The following is a 22,123-nucleotide window of genomic DNA, read 5'->3' as shown; positions in this document are numbered from 1 at the left end:
CCAGCTTGCCCTCACCAGGAGGCCCTGGGCATCGAATCCTGGACCTCCTATATGGTAGATGGGAGCCCAATTGGTTGAGCCACATCCATTTCCCTTGGTATGTTTTGATATATGCCTACACCATCAAACTCTTGCCACAGTCAAGATACTGAGCATCACTCCTTGGTAATCCGTCCCTCCTACCTCCCCATCCCAGGTGATTCTGATGCCTGAGAAAGAAAATTAATCGTCATTAAGAAGACCTAGTAATACAAAATAAGGGGAGTTTAAGACATTCCCACATAAACAAAAGCTGAGGGAGTTCACCACCAAGAGACCTGCCCTACAAGAAATGTTAAAGAGAGTTTCTTAGGCTGAAAGGAAAGGGATATAGATAGAAAACAATAATAAAGATGAAATCATAAGTGCAAGGAGAGAAAAGAAACAAGAGATGAAGTAGCAAGATCAATATCTTGGAAAGGTAGAAACAGGTTTGCAGAATGGGTTAAGGAGAATATTACACCCAATCCTGGGAACACTGTGTGCTCTTGTTTTTCTGGTACTTTGTGACTGGTGCAGGGAGAGTAGGGCCTGGAGCATCTCAAAGGATGCCACTCACACATTTCTGCTAGGAAAATGTCCCAACATCAGGTATCTGATGGTGTCATTTCCTGCTCAAAAACCTTACATGGTTTCTCTTTTTTATAAGATATAATAAAAACAAACAGATAGACAAGCAAACAGCAACAGAACCTTCTTAGTCTGGCTTTCAAAGCCTCATTCAATCTGGCCCAAATTGCCTTTCCAGCATTCTCTTTCACTCTTTCCCCTCAAATTTGCTTTGATTCTGTCCAGTGGGTTGGCTTCTGCTCTGCATAAGTGCACCTCCCTTTCTTCTCTCCTGGTCCTGCCTTACAGGATTTTCCTTTATTTGGCAGATAGAACAGCTCTTGCCCATTTAAATACTGCTATTTCTTGCCTTTTTTTTTTTTTTTTAACTTTTTTTGGTAGTAAAATACGTGCAATTCAAAATTCCCCATTTTAACTACCTTCAACCTATTTGTTTTTGTATTTTGGTCTAAGGTGAGCCTCCCACAAGTAACGTATAGTTGAGATCAGCTTTTTAAAAAATCTATTTTGACAATCTGTGTGTTTGTCATTGAAAAATTTAATCCATTTACATTCATAGCAACTACTAATAAGGCAGGACTACTGAAGTCATTTTGTTTTTTCTTTCTTGTATGTTTTATACCTTTTTTGTCTCTCATTTCCTGCACTGCAGACTTCTTTTGTGTATAGTTAAGCTTTTATAGTGAAACAGAGTGATCCTCTTCTCATTTCCTTTTCTGTAAATATTTTAGATATTTTCTTTGAGGTTACTGAGAGCCAGGGTAGATATTTAACATCTATCTATAACAAACTAGTTTAAAATGATACAAACTTATCAGTAGAATGCACAATATTTGTTCCTACCCACTCTTAATGTATTTTCTAGTCACACATGACCTCTTTATATTTTGTGTGGCCAGTAACATAGAAATGTGATTATTTCTTATGCAATTGTATTCTTAACCTTGTAAAAAATGAAAAGTAAAATTAGATACTGTATGTACAACCATACTGGCCTTTACTTTTACCCATATGGTTATCTTTACTGAAGATCTTTATTTTGTCATACTGCTCCAAGCTACTATCTGTATCCCTTTCTTTGCAACCTGAAGAATTCTCTTTAGCATGTTTTGTAGGGCAAGTTTCTTAGACGTGAAATCCCTCAGCTTTTGTTTATCTGGGAATGTCTTAAAGTTCACCTCATTTTGGTAGTCAATTTAGCCTGAAATACAGAATTTGTGAACACTGCCATTTCTTAAAGCTTTCTCACACACCTGGAAATCACCTTTCTTTATTCTGAATGTTTATATCATGTACCATCTCATTCTTGTTGAAAATTGCAAATTCTTGAAGGCAAGGAGTGTGTGTTTCTCATGTTTGCATCCCAGAACTTACTACTTTGCCTTGAATGTAGTCAGTACTCCCTAAAAGGTTTATTGATGAGTGAGTGGAAGAACAAATGAATTTGCCTGGAACAAACTATCTTTCATTTACATGACCGTGTCAGTAGATCAGGGTGTCCCATCCTTGGCACCTTGGCATTTTAGGATGGCTAACTCTTCTTTGTGGGCAGCTCTCCTGTGTATTACAGGACATTTAGCAACATCCCTGGACCCTAACCACCAGAACCCAGGAGCAGTGCCTCCCAATCTGACAGCCGAAAATGTGTCCTGATATTGCCAGGTGAACCCATGAGTGACAAAGTAGTCCTGGGTGAGACTCTTGAACATTAACTTTCCAAGTTTTCCTATAAAATATTCTTTATGAAAATGATAGTGACAATGATCAATTCAGGACAATAATGGAAGGAAAATGTTTAACCCTTAAAACCCCTCCTAGGGGAGAGGGTGAGCTCAGTGGTTGAGTATATCCTTCCTTTGCACAAGGTTCTGGGTTCAATCCCTGGTGCCTCCTAAAAATAACAACAAACCCAAAAAACAAAAACAAAAAGCAAACAAACCAACCAACAAAAAATCCCTGCTGAATCCTAGGGAAGTCCCTATACTTTTCTATTTTCTAAGTGGGTTCTCCCCCACTCCCCCTTCTCCCTCCCCTTTCCCTGCTACCTCGTACTTTATCCTGATAGTCTGTTAATCAATTCCTGCTAACAGCAAAGGGAAATACTTCATGAACCAGAGTAGTAAAGCTTGAAGAGTGGAATGACTTCTAGTAAGCTGGTATTTTGAAATAGGGTGCCCGTATGTTCCTCTAACGGAGCTGTGTGGGTACCTCTAACTTTATCTCCTCATGATGCCTGCTGTGGGTGATATACGGCCATCTGTTCTCAGGAACTGAAAGTGGTAAATCACTTCCCTACATTTGTTATGAGGCAAACATTTACCATCTTGACTTCACATGGATAAGTTCTGAAAGTGACAAAGTTAGGCAACACTGATTCATGCCTGGTCTCACTGAGCTAGCTAGACTATTACAATATTAAATATTTTCCCCCTTTGCCTGGTAGATCCAGTCTTAGTTTTTTTACACATTCAGTTTCTTTCTTATTACAATCTGATCTATGGTGTGTTTTTATTTTTGCATCTCTAATTCAATGACCCATTTGTTCAATGGGCTAAAAAAAAAAAAGAATAAAACAATGTCCTGTTACTCTAAACCTTTACCTGGTTTGCTCTGTCCTCAATGTACCTATATCAATATCTAGCCTCCCCCCCCTTTCCCCACGGTTTGGTCCTCCCCTATTAGAGGGAGGTGGCTCCTCTCTCCTTTACAGACCCTTCTTCCCACTTCTCCCCTTTCTTCTTCATTCTCAATTTCACATGGATGTTGTCCTTTGATACTCATTCTTTAAAGATCCTTTGTCTCCTTTCCCATCCGCAGCTTCTGCCTGTGTTAGGTCCTTCAATTTCAAATCACCAGGAACATAAGCTGTATATCAGTTTCCCTCCTTCAGTCACAAAAGCTATGAAAAAAAAAAAGCAAGAAATCATCTTTCTGCCTGAGTGAAACCTCACCCATGCAGTTAGTCAGGATGGCTGCTCTTCAGTACCAGCTGGAGTGAGCTCTGGACACGATTACCTTAATGAGAGAACTTCTGATGCAGATGAAAAACATATGCTTGGGAGAAATAGGCTGGAAACATAGGGTAAGATAGCACCGGGAAGAAATTTTCACTTAATAATGTTGTTCTTAGTGTTTGGATAGCACGACAATACTTCGCTTTCCCTAGAATCCTAGAATGTAGCCTTGATGCAGTGACTTTGGATCTATGCATCCATTCTGAGTGTGTCTCACACAAATGGGAAATGTCTTTGATTTCCATCATTAGCAAGCAGAGAGAGATTCAGCTAGCTGAAGTCGGAACAGTTCTACGGCAAGATTGCCTCCAGAAAGCCATCCCCATGGCGAAGGAGTCTGCCATCCTAGGCAGGTTGCCCTGTCTTTATCCATCTACTTCTTTATCCATCTACTCATTGTTAGGAGGAGGATCTATAACCCTAGATGGCATTGGCTATTTATATTATATGCAGAAATGGGAACACAATCAGAAAGGCAGATTTGAGTGCACATATAAGAGCAGTTTAGCAAATGTTACCAGTTGTTGGAAGCAACGAAAAGCCAGACGCTCCCAGTGGCCCTCTGTTCAGTCTCTGAATTCTTTTATCGACTTGTCACCTTCCCTGATTACATATGCAGCCTGCAGAACCTGGAGGGAAAGATATTCCAGGTTGTTACTCCCAACCACCAGAAAAGTCTTTTTGAAACTGAAAACACTTATTTGTCTCTTCTAACCCCAGGGAAGCTGAGAGCTTGACAGACAAGCAAGTTTAGAAAGGCAAATGTGCTTTGTCTAAGACTGAAGGGTGATGGCAACTTGTGCAAATATCGAATAAACTGTGGAATGGTGTTGATCAGAAAACAGGAGGTAAAATATGGAGAATTTATTAATTTCTTCTGAGTGGCACCTGACGACACGGCCTCAGTAGTTCACTTAATGTGAATTCCTGAAATAACAGGTCTACCCAAGTTCATACTAAAGATCGATATTGATTTTCCAAAGCCAAATAGAAATAAGCTTGAAAATCCGTAACTGTAGTATCTTTCAGTGAAAATGAAGGTCTTTTTTCCTTGTGCTTCTCTTACTCAGGACATTTGCGAAACTAGGTTGAATTTTTGAAATGTTTAAAAATTTTTAATTACATAATATAATATTTAAAATGAGTGTGCCTCTGTAAAAGATATCTCATCTTTATTATGACATTGACATTTCCCTTCATTCATGAAGAGAAGCAAGATAATGCCAGTGCTATTTTAGCCTTTCTCCCTTATGAACTGAATGAATTCATAAAGATAAATGTCATAAACTGAGATCAGCCATCATGCCATATTTATTAGAAGGGATTGCATTTTGATCTGGCAGTGGTATTCCTTTGCCTTATTTTGGAAATTTTTATAAAATGTTGGAAGTTTATAAATTTTGGCTTTTCAGCCAATGTAGTATTTTCTTTCTCTCTTCTCTGACCTCCCATGGATTTTCTTCCTTGCTTCTTGTCCATTCTCCCAATCGCATATGTTTCATGGGACTGTCTCTCCATCAGCGGTAAATAAAAATCTTCTAGTTTCTATGTTTTATCCTCAACTGAATGGATCATTCAATTGTAACTCAGTAGGAAATGAGACAGACCAGTCCATAACCTCAGTTAGTCTTCAGGACACTTCCAGATGGAAAATCTGGTGAATTTGCAGATCTGGAAGGGAGCAAGTAAATTCTCACAACCCAGTTTGGGTTCCTGTCCCCATAGATGTGCTTGGTGGGAACCCAAAGAAGCCGTCCACACAGAACACTGTGGACATAACCACACACATCCTGTGCTGACGCTCAGAATTACGGCTCCATCACATGGCAGTAAGCCCGTGTGGTGACGCAGAAAACAGAAATGAGGAGAAGAGAGAGGCCATAAAGTGAAACCATTAAACCAGAGGGTAGGAAAAACAGTACCAGCAGTTGTAAAACACCAAAGGATCACCTTAACATGTTGATATAAAGCCCACGGAATCCCGAGTGGGGCCAAGAACCTAGGCTAACTGCCTTGCGGTGGAAAAGTCTGATTGTCGTAGGCCAGGCAAAAGGAGCTTATGGCAACTTACCAGAACTCACAACGGTTCTTGAAAATTCGTCTTTATGAATAAATAAGCAGGCAGCATGGCTCCCGAGGAGACCCAGGAGCAACACGGAGCCATTATTTATTTAGAAATCCCCTCAGGAGCTGGGGAACACAGAAATGCCTGGAGGATTGTGAAGGTTATGTACCACAGGCAGAGATGGTGCTGAAGTAGCTTTCCTTATGAAGTCTTGAAGTGTTCTGGGAGTCTCTCTGGTATACAGAAATCCTCAGAAGTAAAAGGTGTGAAATTTAGTCATACGATCAAAAAAGTCTTTAAGGCAGTTGATGGTTATGGAAAACTAAAGTTACAATTGTTGGCAAGAAAAAACATCAGAGAAAAGTAGAGGGGAAGGGAAGGCTACCTAACATTTAGCCTTCCTTTCCACTAACTTCTCGCAATCTTCAACACTTGACATAATAAACATCATTTCTAAATCCTCATTTTGCAGATGAGGAAACTGAAGCTTAAAATGTTGAAGTGGTTACCACAAGATCATGGTGCAAAGGGGTGGCAGAGCTGGCATTAGAATAGAAAAACAAACTCTCAGTTCAGAGCTAGGTTCCATATTTACTGGATTCTGTTAGGCTTTTCCATATAGTAAACGATTTAATTCTGGAAACACTTGCTGTAGTGTATTACTTCCCCCACATCAGAAATTAAGAAACTGTTACTCAGACCAACTAAACTAGCACAATTTACAAGTCAAGTAAGGTATCAGAGCTGTCATTCAAAGTCATTCTTTTTACTAGAAGTCGCCTGCCTCCTCCACCTCCCCACAGGTAAAGATCACCCGATTCCACAAAGGTTGCCAAAAGAAGTCAAGACCCGAGCACGCAGACACTTTAAATGTGATAGTCACATCAACTAAAAACTTTTCACCTGATGAAAAAGGAAAGAACGGATCCAAACCTAGAGGAAAAAAAATCATCTGCAATTGAAAACTTGTCCTCAATTTATTGCTTCCATTTATTTATGGTTCTTGGTCTCTGCTTAGTCAACCACGTAAATACAAAGCCCACCTTCCTAAATGCCAGAATTTCCCAAACACGAATTTTATTCCTGTCAAGAGTAATGTGTTCTGAGCCGGCATCCCATCACCACTTATTTATTTAGCTGAATTGCAGATCAGCTTAAAAAGTCCATTAATGGTGAAATAACCTCTTTCTGTAGGACACTTGTACAAAATGTGCCAGTACGTTTTGAGAGACTAAAGATGCTTCATAAGATTTGCCTTTGGAGATTTCTGAAATTCAGGCAACGCAAGCCAGCAGGGGGGATCCACAGGCACAGCTCCTTTGCAGTTTCCGGGCGTTTGCTGAAGAGACTCAAAGGGCAAAAGTGGGTCCCAAGGCCGAGAGACCCAGGGAGGGGAGGGGAAGCAGGACACCGTTTCTAGGCTGGAAGGAGGACCACAGAAAGGGGCCTTTCTTAGCTCATTTTGCTGTCCCTTTCTTCCCCATCCCGATAAATGAACCACGAGGCATCATCCAGGGAAAAGAATAGAACCTGCATTTAACAGCCAAAAAGCTGAGAATTCACCTTGCTTCTTTCTAATGTAGGTTTCTGGCAAGAACTCTTATTGCCACAGCATCGCATTCAAGTTATAAAGCACCGGTCTTTGTTTAGGAGATAAAATAGGGCATGTTTCTATAGAATACTGTAAGAACTATAGCTAAGGGCCACCTGTTGGAAAAATCTTTTCCATAAAACTATAGATGGTCTGTGTGAGCATATTTCATGGAACAACTTTCCTTGCACACAAAATATTTTTTAAACCTCATTCTTAAGCAATATACCTATTCTTTTTAAGAGTCTTGGAATGTCAAATGTAATTTAATCTTCTGTGAAGACGGGACTAAAACCTCAGGAGAGCTGATTGAATACCTGAGAACGTATTGTTGGAGAGATTCAGGGACATTTGGCATTTTCCCAGGAAAGTCAGTTCTTCAACCGCTGACTTGTTAGAGTTCCAACCTTAAGCTACTCCTGAATTCCAACTTAAGTATCCTTCAGACTCTGAAGGTGTTCAGAAAAAAAAAAAAAAAAATTCACAGCAAATTGAAGTTAACCCAAATCCAAATGCCTGGGTTATCTGTTTTCCTCAGTGTGTTGGTAACAGAAGCAACAAGAAGTTTTTTTTTTCCCAAAGATACAATGCTTCTTGCAGTGAAAATGCCTTCTCATGGCCTGCCGCTTCGTAGCAGATTCCACACACCGTGTCCTTCAGTAGCACAGCTTTTGTCGGCCTCAGCCAGAATTTTGAACAACTTTGTGAAGACAAGATGTGCCAGGAAGCATTTCGGGTATCTGATACTCTGAGACGAGATGGGAACCATTCTTACGAGAGTTCTAACGTAAAAAGAGCAAGCTGCTTCCTTCGTTTGCTCTCTGGCTCCCAGCTCTTTCTCAGTTTTCCTGACATGTTTTAGCATTGCTTATCTAGACAGCGGCTGACACAGGCCACGGATTCGCTCTGGGTTGAAAAAGTGATCTCTTGAGGATAATAATCTCTTTAGTCTGTGGCTGTAGAAATACTTTCTGTAAAACAAACAAAAAAAGTCTACTTAGCAACAAATATACATAAGTTAGGTACCCGTAATACAGTATGAAGGCAGTCCATTTCTTTGATTGGGTAAATGTGGTGGATGTGGATAAAGCTGACTTGATAGGGTAAAATAATTTTCAGCTACTTATATCATCCTCTCAACCTGTCATAGCGTTAGTGTCTCTATTTTTTTTTTTTTAATTGCCCCTTGGGGGAAGCGGACTTGGCCCAATGGATAGGGCGTCCACCTACCACATGGGATGTCCGTGGTTCAAACCCCGGGCCTCCTTGACCCATGTGGAGCTGGTCCATGCGCAGTGCTGATGCACGCAAGGAGTGCCGTGCCACGCAGGGGTGTCCCCGGCATAGGGGAGCCCCACGCCCAAGGAGTGCGCCCCATAAGGACAGCCACCCAGTGCGAAAGAAAGTGCAGCCTGCCCAGGAATGGCGCCGCACACATAGAGAGCTGACGCAGCAAGATGATGCAACAAAAAGAAACACAGATTCCCGATGCCGCTGACACAGAAGAACACACAGCGAATGGACAGAGAGAGCAGAAAACTGGGGGGGGGGGGGGGGGGGGCGTAGGGAGATAAATAAATAAAAATAAATCTTATTGGCCCTTGGGGTGACAGCAAGATTCAATTTCTAGGTCTCCTTTGCCACATTCCCTGACGTTCTTGACCTTATGTTCCCCCAAAGGAACTTCCATGAGAATAAGCTCCTGGCAGCTCCCACCTTCATCCCCATCTCCTCTTTCCCATTTGGCCAGTTGCCACGTCTTCCTGAAAAGTTTGAGGGAAGAGTTGAGCATGCTCAGATCAGCCCCTTGCAGGCACCCCCAGAATGGTCTATCCTCCTGGGCAGATCTCCTCCCTAGGAGAAAGCAGAGAGAATGGCAGGAATCTAAGATTGTCAAGCACTTGAATAGTTTAATTCTGGATAGTTAGTTAGAATTAGGGAGCCCGTTGTGGCCACACATCTAAGCTCTGTCCTCTCCTCCAGCGTTTATTAGTGATAAGACTGATTTTTTAAAATCTTCTCTCCACCCCTATATCTGTGTTCCACAAGTAAGGCAGCTTCTGTCTAACCGTTGGTTTCTATGACTTGAAAGAGCCCAAAGCTGGAGAATGTCAAAAAGAGACCTTATTCCCGGGTCTTCTGTTCCCTGAGAAGCTTTGCCCAGAATAAAATTCCCACCTTGTTAGACATGCTCTCCTTCGCGCCCCTGGAACCAGGCTGCCTGGTGAAGCTGACATAGAGGGAAGACTTTTCATCTCCATGGAAGAGGTTTGGGGGATGTCCAAACCTTCTTGGGACTGGATGGTTAGTTTAATTATGGAGTGATGTATTAGGAAGAAAATTGGGTTGTACATGAAACGATGTTCTTCAATCTAGCTTTTATTTGTTCATCCACCAGATACTTGTTGAGTACCTACTATGCCCCCATCACAGTTCTAATCACATAGGATAGAGAAATAAATGTTATTTTTATCCCTATCTGTGTAATTCCTGGGTCTTAACTCTTAATTGGGGAACGAAGGGAAAATCTGGGGAAGGAAAGAAAAGAACAATCTGCATTGACCTCCTTAAGCCTCTACAATTCACATACTTCATTCTAATTAGCTCAAGAAGGAATATATCAAATTCAAAATGTACCCCCAAATTGAAGTACCCCCCCATCACCTTCCTTTCTATATTCTGGCAAATGCCAGAAATATGGAAATTTAGGAAAGACAGTGAAAGGATTCCAAAAAACCAGAACCCAAAATGGAAACAGAGTAAGAGACTGTCGTGTGTAGCAGTTACAGCTAACAGGAATTAACATAAAATGGGTAAGATTAGCCATCTGCAGAAATCATCTCAGGAAATAAGCTACCCACGAGATGATTCACAGATGTATTGCTAGCAATTTGAGGGCACTTTCTAAGTCTCACCAAGGGGTCTAGTATTCATTCCTAAAAGGGAAGTCATCAATTTAAAATGTAACTAGTGGAAGATTAGCAGTAATTTAAGAAATTGCAAACTGTCATAAGGAAATGACAGAGGTTTGGGATGACAGATAAAGAATATAGAAAATGAATTGTATAGTAGAATTTGTCAGTGTGTCCTCACAGTCTGTAGGGAAGGAAATGCTCTAGAATATTTCTGCTCTTAAGCAGGAATATTCCTAGGACCAAGATGGGTAAGTCACCTTGATCAATAGTTGAATAGCCCCTAATTATAGCTGAACCCATCTGTACTTATTCTCTGTTCACCAATCAACCTGCTGGTCTAACTGATGGCAAAGAGAAACTCTGATCTAGACCAAGGCTCATGCACAAACGACCACCACAAGTCATCTTGTACGCAAGTACATTTCCCAGCATTCTTAGTGAGTTGGATCAAGGAAATTGGTCCTCAAGTCTGCTCATCTTAGATCACTAATAAAATCAATGCATTCAGCAAGATTCAGGCACATCAAGACATGGGGTATCAGCAACCAATTTGACTCCCCACTCTTTTAAAAAAGTTCCCTGAACTGCATTCATTTCCCATCCACTCAAGCTCAAAATCTGAAGAACTTTTATTTTTGCAGTCTCTATCTCCATCATCTTCTAACTCTGTCATCACGTTATTGGATTTTTCTTTCTTATTCTTTCTTCCACCTAGGTCTAGTCACCAAATTCGTCATTATTATGTGGCAACAAGGTATTTCAAATTACTAATTGAGGTGATGACCCTTGTGTATCCCTACAGTCACCCAGATCCTTCCTCTGTTACCTCAGCTCCTGCCATCTGGAAAGTTCGGCAGGGGAAGCTCATGGTCACAGAGAAATCTCCTCGCAGCACCAGCAGAAAACAAAAGGTAGCAAATGCCCAGTTCTTACATCAAAACCCCCTGGGCTTGAGTTCATACTGAAAGATCTGAATCTGCTTTCATGACGCCCCACTTAAAATAGAAAAGAAGACTCTCCAAGCTGGGAAAGGGGGACATGAGGGGAGGTGGAAGGCAGATACAAAGAAATGGAGTTAAACAGGAGGGTGGGAGCTCAGGCCCAACCTTTCGCCCCCGCAGGATGAGTCCTGAGAGAGGACATAATAGAGTCCCTTATTTAAGTTTGGGAATCCATGAGTAGAAAGTTCTTCTGACAGAATGGGGCTGAGAGAAATCCCCTCTCGCCTCCTCCACCACCCTGGTATGGTGGTGGATACAGTGAGACCGGCGGTGTGACCCGCATTCTGGTGACAGCTGGAGATGACAATACTCCTTGTTTCCCAGGGGCTGGAGTGGTGTGGGTGCTATCTGAAAGCCCCCACAACCCCATGACTGAGGACCAGAGTTTTCTAAGAGAGGAGCCTACAAGGGGTCTCACAGCCGGGATGAAGAAACTTCCATAAGGAAGGTTCTCTGTGGACAGTCTGCTCCCAAAAGCCTTCCAGGCTTTGTCTGAGGAACCGTTATCCCCTGCCAACACGGCGGGCAGATGAGATGAGTAACATTGGAAACAGGAACCAGAATACTGCAGAGAAGGGGAAAATACTATATCCCTCTTTCATCTTTCCACCCTCTCCACCTACTTCTGCATTGATGGAGTTCAAAACACACCGTCGGACTTATTTTATCTGGAAGGGACTGGAGTAAATTTTCTGAAGCAAGCAGAATGGAACCTCAGCACCAAAAATTAAGATGAATTCTAGAAAATGAGGACAATTATGTATTCTGTTGATGTGATTGTTGCATACCTAAGGAGCGCCTTTACAATTTGTACCTGTGACCCTCACATTACCAAAATATCTTTTTAATAAGCTCCCTGCATCCATCTCACATACCACTGCCAAATTAATCTTCCTAGATGCCTACTTTAACAATGCAGGAGATGGCTTCCTGTTGCTTTCAGGAGGAAGTCCAAACTCTTCATCCCTGAGGCATCATGAAAGGCCCTTCACCATCTGCTCCCCAACTACTTTTTAACATTCCACCTTCTGCCATTTTCAATATGAATCCTCTGTTTCTGGAAAGCCAGCTTCTATGCCTTTTGCTTTTCATCATCTTTAACCACCTTCCCCATATCTAAAATATTCTTTCTGTGTCTTTCCTTTATATAAATCTTAATTTAGGGGCACAGATGTAGCTAAAGTGGTTGGGCACCTGCTTCCCACGTACCAGGTCCTGGGTTCAATCCCCAGTACCTCCTAAAAACAAACAAACAAACGAAAAAACAACTCTCATTGGGGAGCAGATGTAGCTCAGTGGTTGAGTGCCTGCTTCCCATGTACAAAGTCCTGGGTTCAATTCCTGGTACCTCCTAAAAAAAATCTTAATTTATAATACCTGAGACATTCATTTAACAAATTGCTCTTTAGTCCATCTTTGCAACTTTCTAAACATACTGATTCATTTGCAGGCCATTCTTCTGTAAGAAAAATATCCAATATAAGGATAAATTGTCTTCCTGATATAGAGAACTAAAACAAAACAAAACAAGATGGTTTAAGCCTATATTAAAAGATTTTTTAAAATATAGAGACTATATTCTCCATTAGTCAACGTAATCTTTGCTCCCTAGTGTCACTGATGAAAGAGTTAGTTCTAGGCAGGATGTTGAACTTCTAACAGTATAAGTTGGGGAAATGAATCTATTTTCTCATAGGGAAAAAGTGTAATAGTTTTTAAATACAGTTAAATTCTTTTAGGACTAGTTCAAGTAAATTTTGTATTAAGTGGGTTGTGTGAGCTGGCTTAGGGGTAGATTTTAAGTTTTTAATATTGTTTCTATGTGAAAATGTGTACTGAGTAATTAACTTCTAGAATATAAATCAGTTTTAAGTTGTAATTATTTAGTAATAGCTTTAGAGATTAGCAGAAAACTATTCCCAGAAAAGAAGTTTAGTAAATATCTGTTGAATAAAAAATGAATGAATGTATGCAGGTGCTATTTCTGAATTTCCTGAGAAGGAACAGTAATAGAGCTGGAGGGGAAATGATCACATTCTTCAAGCGATAATCATGGGGAATCACAAGCACAAAAATGTTACCACCCACTAAAACTGACAATCAATATTATCACAACAGGGCAGAGATGGTGGTTTCATCATGTAATTGTCTCCCCTTGGAAATCACAGGTGGGACAACACTTTGACATGGATCAGCAAAGTGAAAGGAAAGTTTGAAACAGATCTAAGAATCCATGACTCTTTTGAAAAGCATATCACAATTTCCACTCTTAAGCCACATTTCATTCATTCTTTCACTCATTCTTTTTCATTCATTCATTTTATTTATTCAGCAGTGTATTCGTTTTCTGTCACCATGGCAACAAATTAACACAAATTTAGCAGTTTAAAACAACACTAGTGTATTTATTACCTTACATGATCTACATCAGGTCAGGTTGGATCTGCTTTAAGTCTCACAAGGTGTCAGCTGGCTGGACAATTGTCTGGAGACTCTGGAAAGAATCTGCTTCTAAACTCCTTAGGTTGTTAACAGAAGGCAGGTCTTTGCAGTTGTAGGACTCAAGTCCTTTTTGCCTTCCTGGATGTCAGCTTTGGGACACCCTGATCTCCGAGAGGCGCCTCTCCAGTCCTTGCTTCTGGATCACTATGTCTCATAGCTAGCAATGGTATATTAAATCCTTCTCACTGTCAAGAAGTCATCTCTTAGTCACATGTTTCATGAATAGCTCCTTTTTTAGACTTTTTAAAATAAAAACATTTCCAACCCATACCTGAATTAGTGGATCTCCACTGGTTATAGTACAAATTCTCCAACGACATTTTTAAAAATGATGCAAACCTGAACAGTGTATAGAAATTGCAGAAAACTATGTAGCAAGGGTATGAGCTGTGGAACTAATTTATTGCTAAAACTTGCACAGTGTGGGGAAGTGAGAATTCTCATGCACTGCTTCTGAGAGGTAAATTGTTATATTTCAGGAGGATGATTTAGCAATATACAGAAAAACCTTAAAATACATAGCATATTCTTTGACACACAAATTTCCCTTCCCTTGAAAGAAATAATAATGTAGATGGATAAAGCTTTCATTACAAAGATATTCAAGAGAACATAACATATGATAGTAAAGGATTAAAGAAATCTGAATCTGTGAAAACAAGGGAATGGTTAAATAAATTATAGTTCTGCCATACATTGAAAGACTATCTTATGATAAAAATAGACTGGTTTGGATATCAGCCTCATAGGAAAACTGTGTCCCCAAGGTAGGGCCAGCCCTGGAGAGAAAAGGTGGGCAGGACACTGCCTGGATGAGCAACTGAGAAAGGAGGGCAAATCCATGTAAGCTCCCTGGAACCCTTCTCCAGGGGAATATCATGAATCGATTGAGATTAGATTTTGCTGTCACTGGATTTCAAGTTAGAAATTAAAGTTAGGTTGAATTATGGAAATTGAAATGACATTTCTTGCATATCTGAGATTTCCACACACAATATATGAATAGTAAAAGCTTGGAAGATTTCCCATAAAAGTGATAGTGACTAACTGTCCAGAAGCTACCATTATGAGTGATGTTAATTTTATTCTTTGTGATTTTCTATAATTTCCATTTGGTAAAAAAATGGAGTAGACATGAATGTCATTATAATTATTTATTCTCTCTTACTTAGCTTAATATATTATTATAAGTGTCTACCCTGAGCAACAGGTAATACCACCTCAATTACTCTTGAGCTCTCTCCCACTTACAATCAACTTCCTCAGTGTTACACTGTGTTAAGTTGTATGACTATGTGGTTACTGGAGGAGTCCCTCTGACCATTAATTATCTGTCCACATATTCCCACTGAATCATCCATTGCCACTCACTCCATGGTCCCTTTGGTATACACTTGTTCAAAATATTCCCTTATAATTCTTTTTATCTCTATTCTTTTATTCTATTTATTTTCAAGGGGCCAATTTTACTCTTGTTGAATTTCTGGTAGCTTTTCTTTTTTTTTAAGAGTTATTTATTTATTATTTATTTCTCTCCCCTAACCTTCCTCCCCTGTTGTCTCTTCTCTGTGTTCATTTTTTGCGTGTTCTTCGATATCTACTTGCATTCTTGTCAGTGGCACCGGGAATCTGTGTCTCTTTTCGTTGTGTCATCTTGCTGCGTCTGCTCTCTGGGTGTGTGGTGCCACTCCTGGGCAGGCTGCGCTTTTTTCGCATGGGGCAGCTCCTTGCAGGGGAGCACTCCTTGCACGTGGAACTCCCCTATGTGGGAAACACCTCTGCATGGCACGGCACTCCTTGTATGCACCAACACTGCGCGTGGGTCAGCTCACCACACAGGTCAGGAGACTCTGAATTTGAACCCTGGACCTCCCATATGGTAAGCAGATGCTCTATCCATTGAGTTAAATCTGCTTCCCCTGGTTGCTTTTCTGTTCTTGCTTTCATTCATTTCTGCTCTAATCTTCATGACTTCTTTGCTTCTACTTACTTGGTGATTATTTTTCTCTTTATTTTCTAGTTTCTTAAGATGAAATGGTAGGTTATTGATTTGCTATCTTCCTTCTTTTTAAAATACAGTCATTTACAGTCTTAAATTTCCCTTTAAGCACTGTTTTAGTTATGTGTCACAAGTTATGGTATATTGCATTTTCATTTTCATCATCTCAAAATATTTTCTAGTTTCCCATGTGATTTCTTCTTTGACTCATTGGTTATTTAGGTGTGTGTGATTTCCCAGGCTTCCTTCCATTATTATTTTGGATAAAATTTTTCTGAGATTGGAAAGCAATGCATATGATTTTTATCCTTTTAAATTTATTGAGGTTTTTTTTTAATGGTATAACCTATAGTTTATCTAGGAGAATATGCCATGTGCACTTGAAAAGAATGTATACTCACTCTACTATAGTTGGGTGGAATGTCTATAGGTTTAATTGGCTTATACTATTGTTTAAGTCTCTTATATCTTTGTTATTCTTCTGCCTAGGCATTTTATCCATTTTTGAAGATGGGGTATTGAAGTCTCCCATATTATTGGTGAATTGTTTATTTCTCCCGTCAGTTGTGAAGTTCTTCTTCATGTTTTTTGAATCTCTATTGTTTGGTGCACATTTGTTTATAATTGTTATATTTTCCTAAGAAACCAACCTTCTATTTTTACAAATGTTCATCTTTGTCTCAAGCAAAAATTTTTGTCTTAAAGTGTACTTTGCTATTAGTAAAGATATTACAGCTATCTTTTAGCTGCTTATTGTCTGGTATATTTTTTCCATCCTTTTACATTCAGTATATTTGTGTCTTAGAATTTAACGTGTCTCTCTCATAGATGGCTTTGAGTTGGATCATGATTTTTTATCCATTTTGACAATCTCTGCCTTGTAATTAGTGTTCAGTCTATTTCCATTTACTGACATTATTGAAAAGGTAAGATTTAGTTTTACATTTTGCAATTTGCAGGATTATGTCTTTATTTTTCTGTTCCTCCATTATCACCTTCTTTTGTATTTTTCTAACATACAGTTTAAGTTCCATTGCTGTGGAATTCATCAACAGATGAAGGGATAAATAAAATATGATATGTACAGGCAATGAAATATTATCCAGGAATATTTCTGATCTGTGATGCAATAGGGATCAACTTTGAAAACATTATTCTAAGCAAAATAATCCAGACACAAAAGGAAAAATATTGTATTATTCCATTGAATTAGATTATACAAATTCATAGAGACAGAAAGTAGATTAGAGGTTAATGGGAGCCAAAGGGAAGGAAAATAGGGAGTTTGTTACTTTATGGGTGATGAACAAGTGTTGGTAATGGGTAGTAGTGATGGTATAATGCTGACATCAGTTAAACACAATGATAAATGAGGATTTAAATTTCCTTTTCCATTCTTTCTTCCTACACAATTACTTTTTATCCTAAGAGTTTTGCCATTTTTTTTAAAACATATTTTTATTTTCTAACCTCTGAGGTGAAATTCTTATGAATGTTCTACCCTCTTACAATCACATTTATCTATGAACTTCAAACACTCTCACCTATATTCTGAATGTCTCTACCCCCCCACACACACACCCCACGAAATTAATTTCCCACCATTTAAAGTCTCCTTTCATCTTAGTCTCACATTGGTCATTAGCAGTAATATCAGCCTCTCAGAACAGTCAACTGAATGTGTGAATTGGTGTTGTTTTTTAAAATATTTTAAATTTATTTTTAAAAGGTACATAGATCACATAAAATGTTACATTAAAAAACATAGGAGATTCCCATATTTCCCACTCCCAGACTTTTCCTACATCCACAACTTCTTTCATTATTGTGGTACATTCATTGTTTTTGATGAATACATTTTAATTAACGTCATTCTTTCTTGGATGAAAAGGATATTTTATTGGCCCTACAATGGGAAATAGAAATCATTGGAAAAAGGGTGTCAATTTTTAAGATTGTGTTCTGCCACTAAATGAATGTGAAGGCTTGTTAAGTAAGGGTTAAGTATGTTTTACTGTATGGGTATGAAACTTTAATTTAAAAATTTCTGTGCATATTTCCAACTTTAATCTATAAAAAAATAACACTATGATGTGCAGTCATGATTGTTTCCATAGTCTTTTTCTTTTTTTTTTAAGTAGAAAGGACTTTTTCTTCTTTATCTTCTTAAAATTGAAATTTATCATTCATACATGAACATCCATAAACAATAAGTGTGTAGTATAAGCTATGAACTTACAAAACAAACATGTATCTCTTCATACAGGGCCCTCATACATTGCCCCACCACCACCATCTTGCATTGTTGTGAAACATTTACTACAAACTATGAAAGCGCATCGTCAAAATATTACTGCTAACTACAGCCAATATCTTACATTCGCTGTATTTTTCCCCCAATCCACCCGGTTAATGATACCCTGTTAGTATTGTATAGTTGTTATAGTTCATGAAAGAATGCTTCATATTTGTTCTGTTAACCACAGTCTACTTTCCACCACAGAATTCACCGTGCTATTCAGTTCCATGCTTTGTACAATCCATTCAAAGTGTACACTCAGTGGCTCTCATATTCATCTAAGATTTGTGCTGTCATCACCTTAGTCAATTTTACAACGTTTTCATTACTCCAAAAGGAAAACTCCCACACCCCTTCTTACTCCTTATTGTTTTCCTTTAGAACTGATATAACATCTTCTTTGCCTTAGTTGTGAAAATACTACAATATTGCTGTTAACTATAATCCATAAGTTTCATTAGTTGTAATTTTCCCTTGTATTCCTGTATATTTAGTACTTTGTAAAAGAAGAACATTCTTATTCTTATACTATTAAACACAATTTTCATTCACCACCAAAACCACTATGTTCTACAGTCCCTACATTATTCTCTAGCTTATTTTCCATTGAAATATTACACCCACAGACTACCCCTTTCAACCACAGTTACATTTATAAATCAGTACTCACTGTAATGTATTACCATCAACTCTAGTCATGATTGTTTCCATAGTCCTTTCTTTTTTAAAATGCCAATCAAAACATTTCATATCATGAAAATGGCATATGTTAAATGTAGACATTTTAGGAACCATGCCCTAGACCCAAAGATGGAATTGGAAATAACTCCTAATCCCACCACTTTTACAATTTGGGGTTTTGACATGCCTATTTCCAGGACCTTTGATATTGAGGTAGAACAGGTAAGAACATGTGCTACTTAATTACTCATTTAGTAGTGAACCAATGGTATTTAAATTTTAGCAAACATTTAAATTAGGCCTATAACAATCATTTCTTCAGTATTTCATCTCTTTGTCTCACTAAGTCCTTGAAACCCAGTAAAACTGAAGTATATTCAATGTAGTTTGTAGTGTTTTAGAATGACAACTACCGAGAATATGAGCAGATACTCACTACAGAACAAAGGCAGGCAAATGCATTTCTGGGCAAAGATGGAGTCATAGGAACCTAAAACCTGCCCAACCAGGCCATAGATCTCTCAAATGTCCCAGGGCACTCAGAGCTGCTGTGGAATCGCTGAGTGGTCTGACACTGGCTGACACAGGCTTGGTCACAAGGCTGTTAAACCACAGGAACTCGGAGGCTAATGGGGCCCCCTAATTGGGGACTTCCTCTCTTCCCTGGGCTTGCTCTCCTCTTCCCTCCAGCAAAGTGTCCATAAAGGGAAATTATGCCTGACTAATGCACTACAGTTTTTTTTGAGAGAGTAAATAATGACAAGACTAAGGGGAATCTAACAGATGCAATTAACTTAAACATTCAGAAAAACAATCTGACAGTTTCACAACAAAGGCAAACGAGTCATCCAAGGTTAGGAATGGGTATGATATTTGGTCCAGTCAAAGAAATTGTATTAGCATCAGAAAGAGAGTTTTGGAAAAAATAAACAGGTATTGCTCTGCATGGTTCAGCACTGAAAATTATCCTATTTTAAATTTTACAAAGTTTCAAAAAAGGGGAGAATATGGTAAAATATCCAAAGTGCACTTGAAATCAACCTCTTCTGGGAATTAAAATGCTAAGCCAAATGGAAAGGAGAAGTTCTTTTGAAGCTAAAATGAATATTTGGGAGAGCGACAATGTGAGTAAGAGACCGAATTTAAGGGATGATGATCTCAACTGTGTTTATTGCATTATGGGTTCATAATACAGCATCAGTAAGATCTTAGAACTATCTTCTGTGCAGCCTGCTAGATGCTTTATATATATATATAATTAGATAATTCTTAAAACGAATCCTGTGAAATTACTTATCATCATTTTACATAGACAGAAACTTGTATTTGGAAAGTGTAAGTAACTTGCCCAAGGTCAAGCGCTTATGAGCCTTCCTTGAACACGGTCTTCATAGTCCACTATGTATAATCTAAGAAAGAGGTGTGGAAATTATTTTTGGACTTCACACAATAGACACTGGCATAAACATTTACTGAAGCAAGAATTGTTAATACAATTTTCAGATACAATCAGATAGAAGATCAGAAAATAAATATAAACTATTGTCCTATCTTAATATCGTAGTGCATTTGTACTTGCAGTAAGATGTGCAATCTTAGAATTTTCCAAAAAGACACAAGTCAGAGCGGGAGAGAGTCCAGTGAGCAGCAATAAAAACAATTCTTCTAGCAATTGGTCAGCCCAGCCTATCCCTGGCAATTTGCTACTTAACAAAATCAGCCATAGCAACAACAAAAAGTTAGAGTGCAATAGTATTATAATATTTTTGGCATATTAGAGCTCATTCTGCACCTCCCTCTGTTTTCTTCTTTCAAACATAGATTGGAATGAGCTGGATTTTGGCACCTTATCCATACCAGTATCTATTTCCAGTTATGGTTCCCTTTGGGGGAAAGGTCCTTCCTTTTCTTTGAGTCCATTTGCTTCAGGAAATCTGTGTCCATGCTCCAGGGAGGAAGCAGAGAACCCACGCCTGACGTCCCCAGGCTGATTGGGTTCAGAGCCAGCGTGTGACTCAAGTTGGTTCAATCAGAGAGAACCGCATTTCCTGGTTTCCTAACCAGTGACCACAAACTTGGGAGCCTTAAATAACAGACTTGTATTCTCTCACAGTTCTAGTGGTCAGAAGTCCCAAGTCCAAATCACTGGGTGGAAGTCAAGGTGTGGGCAGGAGTCCCTCTGGGAGGCTCTAGGGCAGAATACATTCTTTCCTCCTCTGGCTTCCGGTGGACTCGGCATTCCTTGGCTTGTGGCTGCATGGCTTCAACTTTTGCGGAGGTAGTCACAGCCCCTCCTCCTATTCTACCTCCCTCTGCCTCTCTCCTGCAAGGACGCTTGCGATTGCATTTAAGGTCCACCCGGAAAATCCAGAATACTGTCTCCATGTCAAGACCCTGGAGTTAATTCCATTGGCAAGACATTTTATTCCTTAAAGGGCAGTATTTGCTGCTCCCTGGGATTAGGCATTTGTAATCTTTGAGTGGCCATCATTCATCCTCCTACAGCTGGGCAGAATGAACGGAAGGAAATATTGTCTCTTCTGGACTTGGGCTGTGAGCATGTGAGCCTGAAGACATCATGCCACCAAGAGGAGAGCTCCTGCTTGATGATGGGGCAGGCAGAACATTGGGCAGGGCAGCAGAGAGGGTCCCAGTCACACAGCCTCAGGCCCAGCGCCACCCAGAATGAGGCCAACCTCTGGACCATTAGTTATTTAAGGCTTTTTTTGCTTAATGTAGCTTTTTTTTTTTTTTTTTTTTTAAAACATAAAGACAGTTACAAATTACTTCTCCACTATTAGAATATAATTTTGGAAAAGTGTCTGTCCTTGGGTCCACTTCATAATCTTAGGTCTTTCGGACATTTCTACTTAAATTGAATGCCTGGGAATACCCCTTTGTGCATTTTATAAGCATTAAATTGAGTCAAAGTTGGAGTCAAGTTGCTCCTGAGAATTCCTAGTAGATTTGTTTTTTCCTTTTTCCATTGTCCAGAGATGTTTCTCATGCCCTCCTTTCATGCTGTTTTTCTCTGAACATCACCTGAATCTCACTCTATTTCTTTTTCTTTCTCACCTCAAAGGTCTCCTAATTGAAATGTGCCAAAGCAATTGAAATGTGGTACTTTGGTGAATTACTGTCAGACATTGTGTCTTTTGAACCAGCTAGAATCTTATCATGCAAGAAAACAGTGTATGTAGGTTGGAGTTTAGAAAAAAGAACCATGAGAAATTTCACATTGATATAGTTCTTTCTATGAAGAGAAAATTTCAAAAGCTATGTTGTAAGATGGGGAAGATGTCTATTGACAACTAAAACTTTTGATAGAAAATATTGGGATCATATAAGGTAAAACATATATGTCAGATAAGGAGATTTAGGGTAACGTGAAACAATGTAGCTGTCAAGATTTAATTTCCAGAAGGCGGCATTAGAAAGGTTTTGATG

At 39.2% G+C, this 22,123-nt stretch overlaps 1 long non-coding RNA gene across 1 annotated transcript; it reads right to left on the bottom strand.

Moving 5' to 3' along the window:
* Window positions 1-1,200: 1,200 nt before the first annotated feature.
* Window positions 1,201-8,250, bottom strand: LOC139436654 (uncharacterized). Its single transcript, XR_011645934.1, has 3 exons — window positions 7,597-8,250; window positions 4,142-4,252; window positions 1,201-3,508 (listed from the first exon to the last, which is right to left on the bottom strand). It is a non-coding gene; the product is annotated as an uncharacterized lncRNA (long non-coding RNA).
* Between the last annotated feature and the right edge of the window lie 13,873 nt (window positions 8,251-22,123).

This window comes from Dasypus novemcinctus, chromosome 16 (assembly GCF_030445035.2).
Source record: "Dasypus novemcinctus isolate mDasNov1 chromosome 16, mDasNov1.1.hap2, whole genome shotgun sequence".
NCBI classification, from domain to species: Eukaryota; Metazoa; Chordata; class Mammalia; order Cingulata; family Dasypodidae; genus Dasypus; species Dasypus novemcinctus.
Note: the sequence above shows the minus strand (reverse complement) of the source record. Positions and strands in the feature narration are given on the sequence as shown.